This window comes from Lynx rufus, unplaced genomic scaffold, assembly GCF_022079265.1.
Source record: "Lynx rufus isolate CCGP_SWC_20201006 ecotype Redwood Valley unplaced genomic scaffold, mLynRuf1.p SCAF_6, whole genome shotgun sequence".
Classification (NCBI taxonomy): Eukaryota; Metazoa; Chordata; class Mammalia; order Carnivora; family Felidae; genus Lynx; species Lynx rufus.
In genome coordinates, this window is record NW_025814878.1 from 16,226,243 (window position 1) to 16,245,484 (window position 19,242).

Sequence of the window (19,242 nt, forward strand, 5' to 3'; positions counted from 1 at the left end):
CTGTATAGCCACTAGATCAAGAAAGACCATATTACATCCATCCAGAAAGAGAAAATTTCCATGCTCCTCCCACCTAGTACCTCCCATAGAGGTACTGATTTCCATTTCTACAGATTAGTTTTGTCTATTGTTGGACTGTAAGGGTAGCCAGATAATATGCATTCCTTTGTCTGACTTCTTTCATAATAGCCTATTTTTTGAAATTCATCCATATTAATGCATGTGTATATATTTTTTCTCATATTTTTCTATAACATTCCATTGTATCAACATACCATAGTATATTCATTCTGTTAATAGATGTTTGGGTTATCTTCTAATTTTGGCTACTACAAATAAAACTGCTATGGGCACAGGGCCAGTACAGGTCGAGTGGACGTGGCATGCCAACAGGTGCCATGGTAAGGGGCTCAGCAGCCATGCTGTTTTTGACCATGATGTTAGGGAAGCCCTGCGTGGGTAGGGACATGGAGACGTACCTGCTCAAGGTGTGGGCATGGTTGTGGGGGCCACATGCCATTGGCTGGGCGTTTGTGACCCCAGCTGGGACAGGAGACAACCTACGGAAGAAGAACCTAGAATCTGGAGAATGGTCATCTGGGCTGGACCACTACAAAGCCAAGGCCATGTGACCCATCTTCCTCATCAGGCATTCCCACAATCATGTGAATGCCTCCCTGGAAAAGACCGCACACTAACGTCCCTGGGTCATGAACAAGCTGAACTAACTAACTGGGCTCCAACTTGCAAGCTTGGGGTTGAAGTTTAATAAAATTGTCCATTTGTCCATGACCCATGCAAAAGAAACCACCAATATGGTAAGCAAATATCTGCCAGGCATCTGCAAGGTCAGCACAGACCTACTAAGGGAAGACCCCCATCAAGCCCGACCTGCCTGTGTTCCACTGGAACACAGTGTATTACAAAGATAGAGCCCGGATCAAGACCGCCTTCCAGAACTACAACCACTGGGCAGACGCCAAGCAGCAGGAGGACAGTTAGGAGATCTTCATCTGCCGTGCCAACATCGTCTGCTACATGGTACTGCCAACATCGTCTGCTCCATGCTACATGGAGGGCAGGGTAGTTCCCTCCAGAAGGCTGGCTCCACTTCTTTCTCAGCAATGGCAGCATCGCCCACCTGGTAGTCCTGCCTGATGGCCAGTGCTACTCAGGACCTTCGGGGACACAGGGTTCATGCCTCTGGATGAGATCTCCTGCTCCTGAGGACTTGCTCTTCCTCACCCCCAGCCTGGCTCCAGCGGGTGCCACCAAAAGCACAGCTCCTTCCTGTCTTTTGTCCACAGGCTGTACAGCACAGTTACACTGCATTTCTCAAGGAGGAGAATGAAAAATATGAACACCTAAAGAATCTAAAATGTGGCATTTCAGTCCATACTTCAGGCCCAGGATGGAAAAAGGAGTTGTTCTGAGCAGAGCATCCTGATTGCTATCTTGGGATTTTTTGCATTGTCTACCAGGAGGAGGCCTCACCAACGCTGTCTGTGGGGACCACGGGCAGTCCTCATGGGGGCCTTTGGTCATGACCACAGTTGGCCATGTAAGCCCCTTGAGGCTTGTCAGCAACGCCCATCAGGCACGAGGGGCTCTGAGGAAGAGGGGCTGCCAGTGCTTCTATTCAGAACTTCTTGTTATACATTCTTCTCATTTCTTAAAACCTTTTTGTCACTTCAATATTTGTCAACTAAAGATTCTCTTCATCTGGGCTCTTGCTTTGATAACCAGTTTCTCAGTCCAGAGTCCTGTACCTCTGATGCTGTTGGATCTGGACTCAACTGGGGCCTCAGGCCTTTTCCTGCACCCACAAGCACCTTGGCAGGTGAGGGAGGTGACTGGATGGTGATAGTACCATGCAGGTCCTGCTTCAATAAAATACTTGACAGCTCAGTCTGCCTCTGGCTGTTAATCCTTTATGCTTGCAGGTTAAACTAGACATGATGTGTCCATCCCAAATATTCTGTTAACTTAGGAGAAACTATAATTTCTATAAAGTGGTCATGAACATTTTCTGCACAATCAGTGCAACTAATTGGGACATTTGATCCATTTCTCTGTCAACTTTGGAATTAACTACAGAATAAAATTTTACTGAGAAAAAAAGCTGCCATGAATAGTCATACACGATCTTTTAGTGACATTTGCAGTGTTTTGTTTGGGAATATATCTAAAACTAGGATTTTAAAGTCATGGGGTAGCCATGTGTTTAGTTTCAATAAATTCTGCCAGGTCAACCATCGGTGAGTGAGTAAATCTAAGAGTTGTAACAGTTCCACATTTTCAGCAGGACTTGATATTGTTCCTTTTCATTTTAAGCCCTCTGGTGGATGTGAGGTGGTATCTCATCGTTTTCTTTTTCATTCCCTCATTGTTAATAATGTCGAGCACCCTTTCAAATGTTTCAGATAATTTGGATTCCTTTTTTTAGGCAGTACTTTTTCATGTCTTCTGCATATTTTTATTGGGTTGTTTGTCATCTTATTGATTTGTAGGAATTCCTTATATTCTGGATAAGAGTCCTTTGTTGAATATGTGTATTACACATAGCTTCTCAGTCTGTGACTTTATTGTTTTCTCTCTTAATGATGTCTTTTGACAAGCAGAATTTCTTAAATCCAGTTTATAATTTTTTTGAATACTATGTTTTGTGTCCTGTTTAAGAAATCTTTGCCTACTCCACAGTCATGAAGATACTAATTATCCTTCACATTTAGATCTGTGTTCCATTCTGTGATTTATCTCAATAGTTTTTGTATGATGTGAGATAAGAATCTAGATTACTTTTTGTTTTTCATTATAGAAATCCACGTGCTCTAGAATCCTTTTTTGAAAAGAATTTCCTTTCCTTCATTGAATTGCAGTGGTGAAAACCTAGTTTCCATCCACTTGTGTGGGTCCATTTCTAAACTGTTTTTTACCATTGTTCTTTTTGTCTGCCTCATGGTTAAAGATGGCTAGCCAAGCTCTATCATGTCAGTATTCCAGCCAAGAAGGAGGGGAAAATAAGAGTATGCTCCTTCTCAGAGTATGCTACTTTCAGAATTTGCATGTAACAGTTAAAATGCCTACATCTTGTTTGTCAGTAATATGACAACTCTTATCTTCAAGGAACATTGGGAAATGTCCTTATTCTGGGTGCCCTTGTGTCCTTTTAAAATTCAGAGATTATAGGGGCGCCTGGGTGGCGCAGTCGGTTAAGCGTCCGACTTCAGCCAGGTCACGATCTCGCGGTCCGTGAGTTCGAGCCCCGCGTCGGGCTCTGGGCTGATGGCTCAGAGCCTGGAGCCTGTTTCCGATTCTGTGTCTCCCTCTCTCTCTGCCCCTCGCCCGTTCATGCTCTGTCTCTCTCTGTCCCAAAAATAAATAAACGTTGAAAAAAAAAATTAAAAAAAATTGGATTGTTTTTAAAAAAAAATAAAAAAAAAATAAAAAAATAAAAAATAAATAAAATTCAGAGATTATATCACAAAGGAAGAGGGAAGGAATGGATATCAGGAAACATTTGTAGTCTTTGCCGTAACTTCTGTTTGGAGCACTTTGTGGGCGTGTTTAATAAACATTTTATTTGATTACCTACCCCTCATAGGAACCTCATAAGCGTGCAGATGTCACAGCCCTGTGATAGAAAACTCTCCCAGAACTACTTAACAAGAAGTGTACCGAGTAGTAATAGAATCAGCTGCTTTCTAGTGAGACACATGTCCATGTCTTGTTAAAGTTCATCTCAAATCACCCAGTATTTCTTTATATGGTATTGGTGCCATCAAAACAGCTGGAAGGGAATAAAAGCCTAAATCAGGAAAGTCTAAAGAAAGAGATGGCTTAGTAGGTCTGATAATAGTGTGGACTATGGTGGGAGGGAGATCAGTGAAACATCTGTGGGTCTTCTAAATGTCCCCTTATACTTTACATTTTGGAAAAGAAAATGTAGAGGTCTAGGTTCCAGTTTTGTTTTGATTTTCTTGTTGGCTGCCATTAATGCAGTTAGTTGGTATAGATTTTTCATTTCAAAGGATTTATTTAGTATTTCTAGACCTTGAAACAAAAGGTCTCTGATGGTTTGGGCCAGCCCAGTGTTAAATGTCCTTCCCTTTTCATGTCCTTCCCTGAGAGAGATACTTGGAAATATCCAAGAAGGGTAGATGTGTTAGTCTGCTTGACTAGTCTGCCATAACAAAATGGTACAGACTGGGTTGGATTAAACAACAGATTTACTTACAGTTCTGGAGTCTAGAAGTCCAAGATCAAAGTGCCAGCAATTTTGTTTTCTGGTAAGGCTTCTTTTCCTGGCTTATAGATTGCCGCCGCCTTGCTGTGTCATCACACAGCCTCTCCTCTGTCATGTGTGGAGAGAGGGTAGTCTCTGATGTCTCTTTCTCTGCTTGTAAGGACAAAAGTTCCATTCTTATTCAATCTTAGTTACTTCCTTTTTAAAGGCCCTGTCACCAAATACAATCATGTTGAAGATGAGGGCTTCAATATAAGAATTTTGGAGGGACACAGTTCAACCTATAACGTTATGCTCTCTAGCCCCCTTAAATTGATGTCCTTCTTGCATGCAAAATACATTCATCCCATCTCAACAGGTCCAAGAGTCTTAACCCGTCCCAGCATCAACTCAGAATTCTACATTCCAAAGTCTTACCTGAATATCATAGGGCACCTGGCTGGTTCAGTCAGTAGAGCCTGTGACTCTTGATCTTGGGGTCGTAAGTTTGAGCCCCACATTGGGTGTGGAGCCTACTTAAAAATCCTCTAAATTAGGTATGTATGAGACTCAAGGTATGATTCATCTTGAAGCAGAATCCCTCTCCAGCAGTGAACCTGTGAAACTAAACTGGTTAGGTGGTTCCGAAATACAGTGGTGGGATGGAAATAGGATAGATATTCACATTCCAAAAGGGAGAAAGCAGAAAGGTGACAGGAATGTTGGACCCCAAAGAAGACTAACATCTAGCCAGGCAAACTCTATTTGATTTTAAGGCTTAAGAATAATCCTCTTTGGCTGCGAGATCTGCCCTCTGGCCTGGTAGCCCTAGGCAATGGCTCCACCCCTAAGGCACTGGGTGGGGGCAGCCTGACCCACCGAAACCAGGGATGGGAGCACCACCCTCTGAAACGAAGGGAGGAAGCAGCCTTTCTCTCTGTAGTGGGAGTAGAAGTGAGGATGTCTAAACTGCCCTGGGGTTCTTTCCTTTTCATGAGAAATAAAACATGTTTGCAGCCAAATAGTTCAATGTATAGTCCTGTTCAATCTCAGAAGTCCAAAAGCCTTCCTTTATTTCATCCTAACTGTATTCTGTTTGGGCCAAACTGTCTGTGTCTCTGTTGGTTAATCCCATCTCTATTCCTGGTTTCTGTTGATTAGGCTGACTAATAATTCCAAGGATAATCTCCTCATGGAGCTATTGTCCAGCCACACCCTTGGTGTTTTCTCCTGGACATACTTTCTCATTTTTTGCAATATGGATAGGCTGAGAATTTTTCCAGATCTTCAAGTTTTCTCTTTCTCTGTCTCACTTAATGATTCCTTCAATTTATCTCTCTTCTTGCATTCTACTAAAGCAATAAGGATAACCCAGGCCACACTCTATACTTTGATTAGATATCTCTTCAGCTAAGGGACACCTGAATTAGGTCATGATCTCACGGATTCGTGAGTTTGGGCTCTACACTGATAGTGTGGAGGGTGCTTGGGGTTGTCTCTCTCCCCCTCTCTCTACCCCTCTCGCACTCACTTGCTCTCTCTTTCAAATAAACTTAAAAGAAAAATCTCTTTAGCTAAACATCCGTGACTTACAAGCTCTTCCTTCCACTGAACCCTAGAACACAATTCAGCTGGTTCTTTACCAGTTTATAGGCAGGATCATCTTTTCTCTATTTCCAATAGCACATTCTCATTTACATCTGAGTTCTCACCAGTCACCTTTGACTTCCTATTTCTTCAAGGCAGTCTTGGCTTTTTCTAGAATGCACCTCAAAACTCATCCAGCCTCTACTCAGTTCCAAAGCTGCTTCCACATTTTTAGGCATTTGTTACAGCAGCATTCCATTTCACGGTACCAAACATGTATCTGTAGTTTGGACTGCTATAGCAGAACGCCATACTGGGTGGCTTAAACAACACAAGGGTGTTTTCTCACAGTTGTGGAAACTAGAAGTCCAAGATCAAGGTGCCAGCAAATTCAGTTTCCGCGGAGGCCTCACTTCCTGGCTTGCAGATGGCTGCCTTCTTGCTGTGTCCTCACATGGCCTTCCCTCTGTGCGTGTGTGTGTGTGTGTGTGTGTGTGTGTGTGCGCGCGCGCGCATGCGCACACCTCACTTGTATATATACCTGATACATATAAGGGTAGGATGGGGCAGTTAAATGTAGTAGACTATCCCATCTAGAAAAAAGGTAACATAGGCACACTGGAATTACTGGTCCATAGCAATTCTGAAATCCCTCATGATGGATATTGGGACACCCTGGAGGAACAAAATTTGCTGGCCTGATTTTATCTTCTTGTTCATTGTTTTCATGAGGCTCTGTTTTTTTCCCCTGAGTAGTTCTTCCTTTTCTCTTCCTTGGCTCCGTATGAAATGGAGAGTGGAGGATTTGCTCTGCTTGGAACTGAGCAACCCTTTCTTCCCAGTGCTTCCATATAGAAGGAGCCAAAGGGTCATTTTCAGACTTTAGCTGATAGACTGGTTCTCTTTGGCAGCACAATTCTCTCCAAAATCTAAAAGATTTCTGTTTGTTTGTTCTATATGCTGGTAATTACATCTGTTTTTTTTTTTTCTTTTGTTGTGGTACCTGGTTCTCAGCTCTGCTGCACTGATTTGATTTCTCACCTGTATAGTTCTTTCTAGACCAAAAGGAAGTTATTTGAGGACTGACTGACTTCTATGGGAAAACCATACCCTTAATCTGATCTTTTTCCTCGTCTTATCCAACTAAAATGATTTAATGAACATGTTAATCTGTCCTTTCCCTGAGGCAGTTTAATTTTTTTTTTTAATGTTTTCCTGAGCCTATGACCTTCATTCAATGTCTCTGTTAGTATGGGAAGTAGTTAGTCCATATAACATTGCAAATTGAAAATGTCTGGAATCTTACTTTTCACTTATTATTGAAAACTAGATAGTCCTTTTCTCAGCTTATCCCTTGAATACTTGCCATATGCAGCCAAAAATAACGAATTCACACTTCAAGTGTTCCGTTTTCTTCTCTCTTTTAGAGCTGCAAGTTTATTAGGTAATATGTCTTGTGAGGTACTGGGAGTATTATAATTTATAATAGGAGTATTATAAAATACTAGTATTATAATTTATACTAGGGGTGTTGTAAAATACTTTGTCATTGTATAAATATAATACTTGTCTTTCCAGCCCTTAAGATTAATTTCCTCACTGCTTCCTGACCACTAAATATATTTTAAGTTTTTGCTAGAGAAGCATCCTACTTCTGGTACCAATTTCTAGTTAGGAGGGGTTAAACTTACACTGTGCTGACAAGCTGTCCCCAAACCTCAGTGGCTTTAGTGAAGAAAAGATGATTTCTTCTCCTGTTAAAAATCCATTGTGGATTTCTGGGAGACTCTGCCCTATACACTCAGGCTATGGACTATGGGTGCACCTCCATCTTGTATGCTTTATGGAACACCTGACCTTCTTGATTGCCATGGAGGAAAAGAGAATATTAAATGGTCTTGTACCAGTAACTGTTTAATTCACAGTCTAGAACTATTTACGTGGCTGTGCCTAACTATAAGGAGGTAGAGAAGTTAAAGCAGAAATATTAGAAGGAATTGTATCATATATCTGAATAGTGAAAAGTTATAAGTTAAGCTAATAATTAACCGTAAAACATACAGTATATCATTCTTGGGCACATTTATCTTCTGTGACCTGGAAAACTAGATTTGAATGTGGAATTTTTGGAGTCTTGAGGTTTCTGCACCTTGAGAACATGGCAGCGTAGGAATGCTGGCCCATTTTCCCTTCTCTTCATGTTTCAGGCCCAATTCTGCACGATGGAGGGCACACGTCGAACCTATGTCCACACCCTTGCAGATAGCTACCCATTGGCCACTTCTTGGAGCCTAGGGCTGAATACACAGTGGCACAATCTATCCTCATAAACACAGGTCTGGGAAAGAGGCCTTCACAGTCCCTGCTAGCAGGGTTGGAGTTCTTTGGACAAGAAATCCCTTTGTTCCAGGAACCTACGGCATGGTCTAGGAGGGGGAGTCTGGGCCTGAGTGGATATGTCCCCTTAGACCCTTGGCCTTCTTGCTTTCGAGGGAAGGGTTTACTGGGAACCCCTCATGTCCAACTTTAAGGGCAATACTGAGCAAGTGTAATGTCTATGTGCTTAGAAAAAGAATAGGATATGGGTGAGCATACAAATCTGTATCCTACCTCACGCTTACTGAATTCACTTCCTAGATAGAGCAATGGAGGGAAGATGCTGTAGTCACCAAAGTTGAGTATCCTGTGTTAACAACTGTGATTCTGTTATAAAGTCCAATTATGATATATAAATCAGTTTCTTACATGTTTGCTCATAGCAAATTTGCCTCAACCCCACGGTGTCTGACTTGATGGAAATATCGGGGTATGGCACACTTCTGAGTGATGCTCTTACCTTGTTACCATGTAATAGGAACTACTGGGAAGCTGTGAGATCTAACCATCATGAAGGCCAGGCAGCCTGGGGTGCAAAATCTAGGTGATGAGGTCAAATGCTGGCTCTGATACTTTTCAGGTGTCTGATATTGAGAAAGGTTTCTGTTTCAATGTTTTCTTATTTGTACAAAGGGAATAGAACTACCTATTTTCAATTAAATAAAATAATATATACCAAGTGATCTACAGAAAATATTCATAGATCAAGCAAAATTCTTTCTCCATGAAAAATGATTTAAAACAATGAGGTATGTTGGAGCGTAAGTCTGAGACTTAATGCAGGGAAGATGACCTAACAGAAGAAGGAGGTGGGGTCCCTGGAAGATGAAGTCCTTAGTCTAATATCATGAAAAGAGAGCTTTGGGGCAGCTCTGGGCTCTTGCTTATCTCTAAGGGAAGATATGTCTTTACTATCTCAACCTAGTAATCTCTCTTGAGCTTCAGTGCCCTGATTTTTAAAATGAGGATAATAAGAATTGCTTTGATGACCTTGATAAGGATCTTTTGATAGAGTGGTGGAGATCAGAGCCAGGGGAATGGGTTGGAAAGTGAATAGGTGAGGAAATGGGGATTATCTACTTTTTAAATCTTTTTCAGAAATTTGAGAAAGATAGTCTGGGAATATAGTGGGAGCTGGAGGGCAGTGCAAGGTTAATGAAGGTTTTGTTTATTATAGGTTGAGAAATACCAGATCACGGTCGTATCTTGGGGAGCAGTATCTCTAGTAGAAAGGGAGAAAATGACAATGCGAAGGAAGTTTTGAATGGAGAAGTGAGATTGCTGTGGTGCTAGAAGGGAAGTTTGTAGCGTTAGCATTGAAAAGATGAAATGCTCTATCCAGTAGCTTTTTTTTTTTTTTCTTCTCTCAGTGGAGCATGAAGTGGGGGTGTTAGCAGAGACATATGTGTATGTGCAAGTGTCGGGAGTGAAAACACCAACTGGAAGATAATGGGCAGGGAAGAGTTCTGGAGTTGTAGCCGGGCTTTAGAACTCTGGAGTTGATAGTGAGTGAAGTCACTCTCCTTGTTTGTGAGAACCCTCCATCTCCATCTCTACTGCAGTAGCTTTTCCACTCTATTGTTTCTGTGCATTTTTAGTATCCCCTGAGGCCCTCTCCAGTCACACTGATGCCTACCTGGGCTGTCCAGATTAGCAGCAAGATACCATTTGATTACAGAATTGCATAGGTTTTTAGTAGTCTATCCCTATTTTTTCCCCTAGATGTGAGATTCTGCAAGAGGTTTTTACGAGATGACTGTATTATCTTCATCTCCATATAAGGTCCTTGCAACGGATTGAGTGTTTATGTCCCCCAAAATTCATATGTTGAAATCTTAACCCCAATGTGATATTTAAAGGTGGGGCTTTGGGGAGGTAATTAGACAATGAAGGCAGAGCCTTCACGAATGAAATCAGTGCCCTTATAAGAAGAGACCAAAGAGCTAGCTAGTTCGCTCTTTTTTCCACCATCTGAGAATACGGTGAGCAGTTGGTAGTCTATGAAGAGGATTTTCACCAGAGCCCATCCATGCGGCACCATGGTCTAGGACTTCTAGCCTCCAGAACTGAGAGAAATAAATATTTACTGTTTAAGCCATCAAGTCCATGGTACTTTGTTACCTGAGCTAATAATGGCATGGTTAGTTTTTTGCATCCTAGAATTTTTAAAACTTTAGGTTAATAAGTTACATCATATTTCTAGCTGGTAAATGAAGTTTAAAGGAAAGTGCCCACTGTATTCTCTGATGCAGGGTCCTACCTTCCAGTGAAGGTCTTGACTCCGTTTCCATGTCAGAGTCCAGGTTTCTAGAAACCAGAAACTCTGGTGGAGTAGAGCTAACCTGACGTTGTCTTTGTGCTTATGATTGTGCTCATCAAAGGCTTTTCTTGGATGTTTGTGTATAGCTATTTACAAACCTACTTGTACAGGTATAGTCTCTATCCATTAAGAATTTAACAATTTTAGAAAAACAGTGAATATGAATATAAATGTTATTGCTCTGGTGACATGCAAGCAAAATAGATGTAATATTTCACTCAATTTTGTGGAATGTTTTAGAATGAAAAACCATACAAATATTGTGCTTATACTGTGTCTGCCAATGTCAGCGTGTTTAGCAACAGTGAGTAAAAGGGACATTAGTGCTTAGGAGTAATTACTGTTGCCAAGACTTACTAGGAAAATTTTCATTGTTCATCATAGAAATTAATGGTAACACAAAATGCCTTGATTTCATCATCCTAGGTTTCTTTGAGGGACCCTGTAGCCTAGATGCTAAAAGTCTAGACTCGGGTGTCCAGATCAGCTGTTTGCTAATTGTGTGACCTTGGGCAAATTACCAAAACTTTTGGTGCCTGAGTTTTCCTATGGGCCCAAAAGGGATAATATGGTACATCCCTCATAGGGTTGTTAGGAGGATTAAATGAGAAAATGGTTAAAATGCCTAGATCATGCTATGGTAAGCACTCAGGTTCCTGGTTAGAAAATATTATAATATACTCTTAAAAAAAAAAAAGAAAAAAAGAAAATGTTATATACTTTCTATAATAAATAGATAGCTCCATTAGGCAGAAAATCAATAAAGACATAGTTGAACATAATATCCCATCAGTCAACTAGATGTAATTGACATCTTTAGATCACTTTATCCACAACAAAGAAGTATATATTCTTCTCAAGCTCACATAGAACATTCACTAAGACCACATTCTGGACCATAAAACACAACAAATTTAAAAGAATACAGATCATACATTGTTTGCTCTTAGGCCACCATGGAATTTAACTTAGAAATCAATAACATAAAGACAAGTAGGAAATTTCAAATTACAGAGGTTATACAACCCAATTTAATTTTTTTTAGTGGTTTCTTTTCTTTTCTTTTTTTTTTTTTTTTTTTGTATATAATTGTCAATTTGGCTTCCATACAACAGCCAGTGCTTATCCCAACAAGTGCCCTACTCAGTGTCCATCACCCACTTTCTCCTCTCCCCCACCCCCCATCAACCCTCAGTTTTTTCCCTGTATTTAAGAGTCTCTTATGGTTTGCCTTATACAACACAATTTATAAATAATAGGTCAAAAAAGTATATCCATAGAAAATTTAAAATACTTTGAGCTAAATGAAAACATGACATCAAAATGTCAGATGCAGAGACAGTGTTGCTTAAAGGAAAATGTATAGTACTGAATGCGTATATAGAAAAGAAGAAAGTCCTGACCTCAATAATCTAAATTTCCATGTTAGAAAACCAGAAAAAAAGGAGAGCAAACTAAATCTGAAGTAAACAAAAGTAAAGCAGTAATGAGAATTAGAGCAGGAAAAAGGGTGCCTAGCTGGCTCGGTCTGTGGAGCATGCAAGTCTTGATCTTGGGGTTATGGGTTCGAGTCCCATGTTGGGTATAGAAATTACTTTAAAAAATCATTAAAAAACAGAGGGGCGCCTGGGTGGCTTAGTAGGTTAAGCGTCCAACTTCGGCTCAGGTTATGATCTCATGGTTCATGAGTTCGAGCCCTGCATCAGGCTCTGTGCTGACAGCTCAGAGCCTGGAGCCTGCTCTGGATTCTTTGTCTCCCTCTCTCTCTCTGCCCCTCTCCCACTTGTGCTCTCTCTCTCTCTCTCTCACACAAATAAATAAAAAAAATTTTTTTTAACTTTAAAAAGCAGAAATCAGTGAAATTGAAAAGAAGATATATATCAGAGAAAAGTAATGAAACCAAAATCTAGTTCTTTGAAAGATCTATAAAATTGATAAGCCTTTAGTGAGGCTGAGAAAAGGAGGAGGATACAAATTCTTAATATCACAAAAAAGAGGTATCACTTCACATCCTTTGGACATTTAATGATAAAGGAATACTTTGAACTCAATGCCCACGCCTGTACTATTAAAGAAATAAAATAATTGCATTTCAAAACAGCACCATGCCAAGATGGATTTACTGGTGAGTTCTGCCAAACATTTAAGGGAGAAATTATGCCGTTCTCTACAATCACATTCAGAGGATAGAAGCAGAGGGAATATTTACTAATTTATTCTGTGAGGCCAGCATTACTCTAATATCAAAACCAGACAAAGACATTACACAAAAACTACAGATCAGTATCTCTCGTGAACATAGATTCAGAAATCCTTAGCAAATCAAATCCAACAATCCTTTTTTTTTTTTTTTTAATTTTAGAGAAAGGGCATCAGCAGGGGAAAGGGGCAGAAGGAGAGACAGAGAAAGAGAGAAGTCTGAAGTAGACTCCATGCCCAGTGTGGAGCTCAAAGCAGGGCTCGATCCCACAACCCTAGGATCATGACCTGAGCCAAAATCAAGAGTCGGACATTAAACCCAAGTGCCCCAAACCAACAATCCTTAAAAAGTCATATACCATGACTAAAAGGGGATTATCCCAAGTATGCAAAATTGGTTCAACATTTGAGAAAATCAATTAATGTAATCCATCACATGAACAAGCTAAAGAAGAAAAAGCAGATGATTTATCAGTAGATGCAGAAAAAGCATTTGACAAGATCCAATACCCATTATGATCAACACACACACACACACACACACACTTCCAGTAAATTAGGAATAGTGGGGAACTTCCTCGACTTGATAAAGAATATCTGCAAAAGCCTGCAGCTAACATCATACTTAATGGTGAGAAAGTAAAAGCTTTCCCATTAAGATCAAAAACAGGCAAGATGGTCTCTTATCATTCCTTTTCAGTATAATACTGGAATTCCTAGCTAATGTAATATGACAAGGAATAAAAGTATACAGATTGGGAAGAAAAAAACTATCTTTTTTCACACATGGTACAATCATCTATATAGAAAATCCAAAAAAAAAAAAAAATAACAAACCTGGGACTAATAAACGAGTAATAGCAAGGTTACAGACTATAAGGCTAATATATGAAAGTGCATTGCTTTCCTATATGGCAGCAGTTGAACAAGTGGAGTGTGAAACTGAAAACATCTTCCCCTCAATTTTGCTGTGAACCTAGAACTGCTCTAAAAGAATAAAGCCTTTTAAAATATATTGTTGAAAATATGGAATCTGAGTTCAGACAACACTCTTACCTTTCACCTTTTGATTTTTGAAGCGAGTAGTTTATGTCATGGTAACAACAAGCAAACAAAATTTTCTCTCCAGAGAATTTGTTGCTTTAAATCTTATTCTTTCATGTAGAAAAATAGAATTCTTTATTTATGATTTGACATATAACTGGGTAGTAGTCTTTTATGCACAATGAGTAAAATACTTATCACTCACAAATGGATGTTGTTTATTTTTAATGTTAAAAAGTAGATGTGTAAGAGGTTTGGGGTGCCTGGGTGGCTTAGTTGGTTAGGCATCAGACTCTTGATGTCAGCTCAGGTCATGATCTCATTGGCCATGAGATTGAGCCCCCCCTTTGAGCTCTGCACTGGATGTGAAGCCTGCTTGGGATTCTCTCTCCTCCTCTCTCTTTCCCTCCCCTGCTTGCATGTGTGCCCTTGCGAACATTCTTTCTCTCTCCCAAGGGAGAAGCAAAAGGATATATAAGAGGTTGGGGACATAAGGGGGTTGTGAAAAAAGGTGGGGTGTGCTTATAAAAGGACATGAGGGATCCTTGTGGTGATGGAACTGATCGGTATCTTGTATGGTGATATATGCATGAGCCTAAGGTAATAAAGTTCTGTAGAACTAAATACGTACACAAATAAGTATAATGAATCTGGGGAAATCTCAAAAGATCAGTGGATTGTATTAATACAAATATGTAGTGATTGTGATATTCTACTTCAGCTTTGTGAAATGTTATCATTGGGGGAAACAGTAAAGGGACTCAAATCTCTCTTAAAATTCACGTGGGAATCTGTAGTTACCACAGTAAAATTAAAAATGCATGTACAACTGTTACATAAAACTAATAAATGACTTTTATTTATTTTTTTGTTTTTAGGTTTCTGCCTCGTTGATAAGTCATCATTGGCTTTGTAAGTTGACATTTTAATTTATTTATTCTCCACCCTCAACATTCTGTATTTTCTGATTATAAGAGTACTTTTCTAGAGAACCTGGAGCAAAACTTCATCATTTGGTTCTTATATTATTTTAAGGGCTGTTTCACTTTTTCTGATACCATTAGGTGATAGTTATTTTGAGGAAGTTTGCATTACACATCTTGGGCTAGGGCCTTCTGTGTCTTTGGAGTGACTTCCTACCAGGGTTATGATTAGAAGGAGTAAAGTGCCATCTGTGGAGTTGAGGTTGTATGTATATCTCTCCCATTAGACATCACAGCCTGCACCCAGAACATCTTTGTGGCGGATGATAAGAGGGGCACAGCACCCTGGGAGAAAGCCACAAGTGTAAGTGGTTTGACTAGTGAGGAAAAATAAATTCTGCTTCATTTACCTGTGAAAATCTGGCAATTCGATTAAATGAGGGCAGGATTCTAGACTGGGAATCTGAGAATATGACTTTATTCCTATTTTATCGTTTGAAGTAGCTCTCTTGCTGTTCTATAACTTTTTCTTTGTTGTGTATTGGAAAAAAAATTGAGAGCTCCTGTTATAATGGTAGGTTTTTGGGTTTTTTTAATTCCATGAAATGCAAACATTTGAAATAGGAAAATTTGAATAAACATTTTTAACCTGGAAAAGAAATTATTCTCTGTGTCACAGAAAACATTTGACGTTATTAAATGGGTTTTACTTGGCCAATTTCTTAGAAAAGAGACTGTGTTGCCAGTATGGAAAAATAAGGTTATGAACCATAATGTGCAATCAATAGTTTTGATTTATGCATGTTGTCATTTTGATGAAGAACTGAAATATGTTAAACTAATTTTAAAGACCTCTTTGAGAAACATTGTGTGAAGATGATTTCGTTTTTCATAATGTTAGCAGTGGAGGATGATATTGTTACAAGGTAACATACCGGGGATTTGCATTCTCAGACGGTGTCTAAATTAGTTTGAATCTTGTTCTAACAAGTTTTGTTTCACCTATTTTCAGGCCACTAGGAAGACACACACCTCTTAATACAGTTTTCCCCAAAGTATATGGCTTAGTATACTCATTCCTTTGGATGTTATATGGGAAAGGGACCTATAGTCATGTAAATTCAGGGGAAAAAAACCTTAGTAAAAATTAGACTTACTTCCAAGAACTGATTATCTAAAAGAGCCTATGGTCTGTGTTGTTTTTCAAACATATTTCCCAATATAACTCCATATATACTGTAGGATTGGGGCTCCATGAAACATTTTTGAGGAAATAGTGCTTTAAAATTTAGGAAATTGATAACAATGACAGGATCTATTGTACATTTTTCACAATGATAGCGGAAGAGAAAAGGACATTTGAGCTAGAACAGAAGAAATAGAACATAAAAAGACTGTTGAAGTATCTTAAAACAGTTGACATACAATTAACCGTAAATAATTATAAATATAGTTATAAAACATAATTTCTAAAAATCTTGAAAGTAAAAATATGTATTTTTCCTTGTTGTAGTCACCTAATTCCCACTTTACTCTTTCTCATTCCTTGAGGATTTAGCTCCTGGCTCACTGTCCTCCTCTCCAAGACTCTTGTGTCCTAATTCTTGGTGATTTTATGGCCACTTTGGGGTCCTTCCAGTACCTTGATTTCTCAGTTCCTTAACTTTCTCTCTTTCAGTGATCTTGTCTCCCAGACTACTTTGGTCCCGTCCTCCCCTCCCATGGTGATATTGCAAACTTAGTCATTAGCAATAACTGTTTCCCTCCATGATCTTGAGTTCAAGAATCCCATTCTCCACCAGTCCCTGCTCCCAGATTTTTAATTCCATCTAGATATTTGCTTATTCAGTGTAAATAGCCTCTACCCTGTCATTAAAATTACCTGTTTATCCCCTTCTCTTATCCTTCCTTCTTTGCTTTACTTTACCCACTTCTCTTATCCCTCCTTCTTGCTTTACTTTTTAGATACTTTGCTGTCTAAACCCCAAAGACTTTGTCTCTTCCATGCCTTTAGCTGCACAGCTAGTCATAGCTGGAGAAAAGTGATCAGCCATGCTCACTAGTCTTATTTTAACTATTTTGATTATTAACCTCAGTGGTCCCCTAATGTTTTCAGGCAATTTGGAAAATTAATTCCTAGGAAGACATTTAAAACCTATTTCTCTGTAAACTTGCAGTTCCTCTTCTTCTGTTTTCCCTTTCACCTGATGACTCTGTTTTCTTTATCACTGATAAAATAGAAATACTCAAAAGAGAACTTCCATAAGTGCCCATCGTCACACATACCCCTACTACCCGCACCATACATTCTGCATTCTCTTCTTCCTCTCTGGGTGAACTGCCCAAATCCAATCTAAAGCTTACTCTTCTACTTATGTTCTTATATTCTATTTCCTTTCACCTACTCAAGGATATTGCTGTAGCAGTTGTCCCTTCACCCCCCTGAGTTATGGATTTCCTGCCTCTTTTACTTAAAAAAAATTATTTACTTCCCATTCTCCCTAGTTACCAATCCATTTCATTTCCATTTTGTTCTACACAATTTTTCAGTCTTTCTGTCCATTCTGTCTTGATCCCATTTCAGTCTGGACTGATTCTCATCATTCTACCAAAACTGTCTTAAATGTTACCAGTGACCTCCATGTTGCAAATCTCACAGTTCTCAGCCCTCATTTTACCTGACCTACCAGTATCGTTGACCCTGTCAGTCATGCACCTCCCTAGCGTTCTGAGTCTCCACACTTTCCCAGCTGCCTTCCAGTTACCATGACCACTCGTATCAGTCTTCCTTGCAGATATCTCTTCATTGCCCTGACTTCCAAACACTGGGTGACCCAGGACAGTTCCTACACTGTTTCTCTGCCTACACTTACTCCTAGCTAAGCTGGTTCAGTTTCATGGCTTTAACTACACATATATGCTGATATCTACCAAATTTATATCTCCATTGTGAACCTCTCTCCTGAACTCCAAATTTAAATACCCAATTGCTGAATGTCTAACAGGCATACCAAACCTAATATGTCTACAGTTAGGTTCCTCTCCACTCTCAACTAAACTTTCCTCTTCCTTAGTCTTTTTCATCTCTGTAAATGGCAACTCTATCACTCATAAATATTAACTCTGTTACTCTATTTTCTCACACCACACTCTTTGACACCATTGTCATTTCTTCTTTATCTCACCTTCTGTTTATCTAGCTGTCAGGAAATACTGTTAGCTCTACCTTAGATATATCCAGAAGATGACTGCTTCTCACCATTTCTTCCACTCTCATACTGGTCCAAACCATCATCATTCATCATCTTTTTATTAAAATAGGCTCCTTACTGTTCTCCCTGCCTTTTTTTTTTTTTTTTTTTTTTTTTTTTTTTTTTTTTTTGAGAGAGAGAGAGAGCTCAAGGGGGGAAGCGCAAGTGGAGACAGGGAGAGAGAATCTCAAGCAGGCTCCACACTCAGTGAGGAGCCCTATGCGGGGCTCAGTCTCACAACTATGAGATCATGACCCGAGCCAGAATCAAGAGCCGATGCTTAACCTGCTCAGCCAGGCACTCCATGGTCTTTCTGCTTTCACACTTTTTCTCCTATAATCCATTTTCCAAAGAGCAGCCAGATAAATTATTTAAAACTCTAAGTCTGGTCACGTTACTTTTCTGCTCCAATGCCTCAGTGCCTCTCTTTATAGAGGTTTATCATCTTCTACATGATATGGGCCCCCATTACCTCTGACCTAACCTTCTACTGCTCCCCCTCACTCACTGCTTTACCCATATCAGTATTCTTCTTCCAAGTTAGGGTTTTGCAGTTATTGTTGCCACAAGAAGCCATAAGACTTGCTTCTTTACCTCCTTCAAGTATTTGCTAAATTGTCATCTCCTCACCTAGGCCTTCCCTGATCAGCCTGTTTTGTTTTTGTTTTGTTAAACATTTTTTAAGTTTATTTATTTATTTGGGGTGGGGGCAGGGAGGGAGAAGGAGAGAGAGAATCCCAAGCAGGCTTCTTGCAGTCAGCACAGAGCCTGACATGGGGCTCGATTTCACAAACCATGAGATCGTGACCTGAGCTGAAATCAAGAGTTGGACGCTTAACCAACTAAGCTATTTAGGTGCCCCAGCCTATTTTGAATTGCCGTTATTTCTCCCTCCCTTTACTCTCTTAATGGTCTTTTATCTCTTAAGTACTTTAGTTTTTAATCACCATCTAATATATATTTTATTTGTCTTCCCTTCATTCAAAGATGAACTCCACAAGTGGAACAGGGGAAAGGGATTATGTGGTAGTTACTGACTTTGTCTAATATGCCCTTCTGTTGTTGCCTCCTGACTCACAAAGATGGGTAAGTGACTCGCATTGAGGCAGTTTTTGTATCTTGTCCTTCTGCTTTTCTAGTCCTAGGATGGGCATGTGATCCAAGCCAGGCCAACTGGAATTTTTCCATGGGATTTTGATTTTTTCTGCTGGAAGTGGCAATAAATAAATAATTCATATCTTGTCATGGATCCCCTTAACTGTTAACAAACCATTAGACGAAAGATAAGTACAGCCATACACTATAGTACCTTTGGAA

At 39.6% G+C, this 19,242-nt stretch overlaps 1 pseudogene; it reads left to right on the forward strand.

Moving 5' to 3' along the window:
• Positions 1–216: 216 nt before the first annotated feature.
• Positions 217–3,234, forward strand: LOC124528035 (serine/threonine-protein phosphatase PGAM5, mitochondrial-like; annotated as a pseudogene).
• Positions 3,235–19,242: the final 16,008 nt, after the last annotated feature.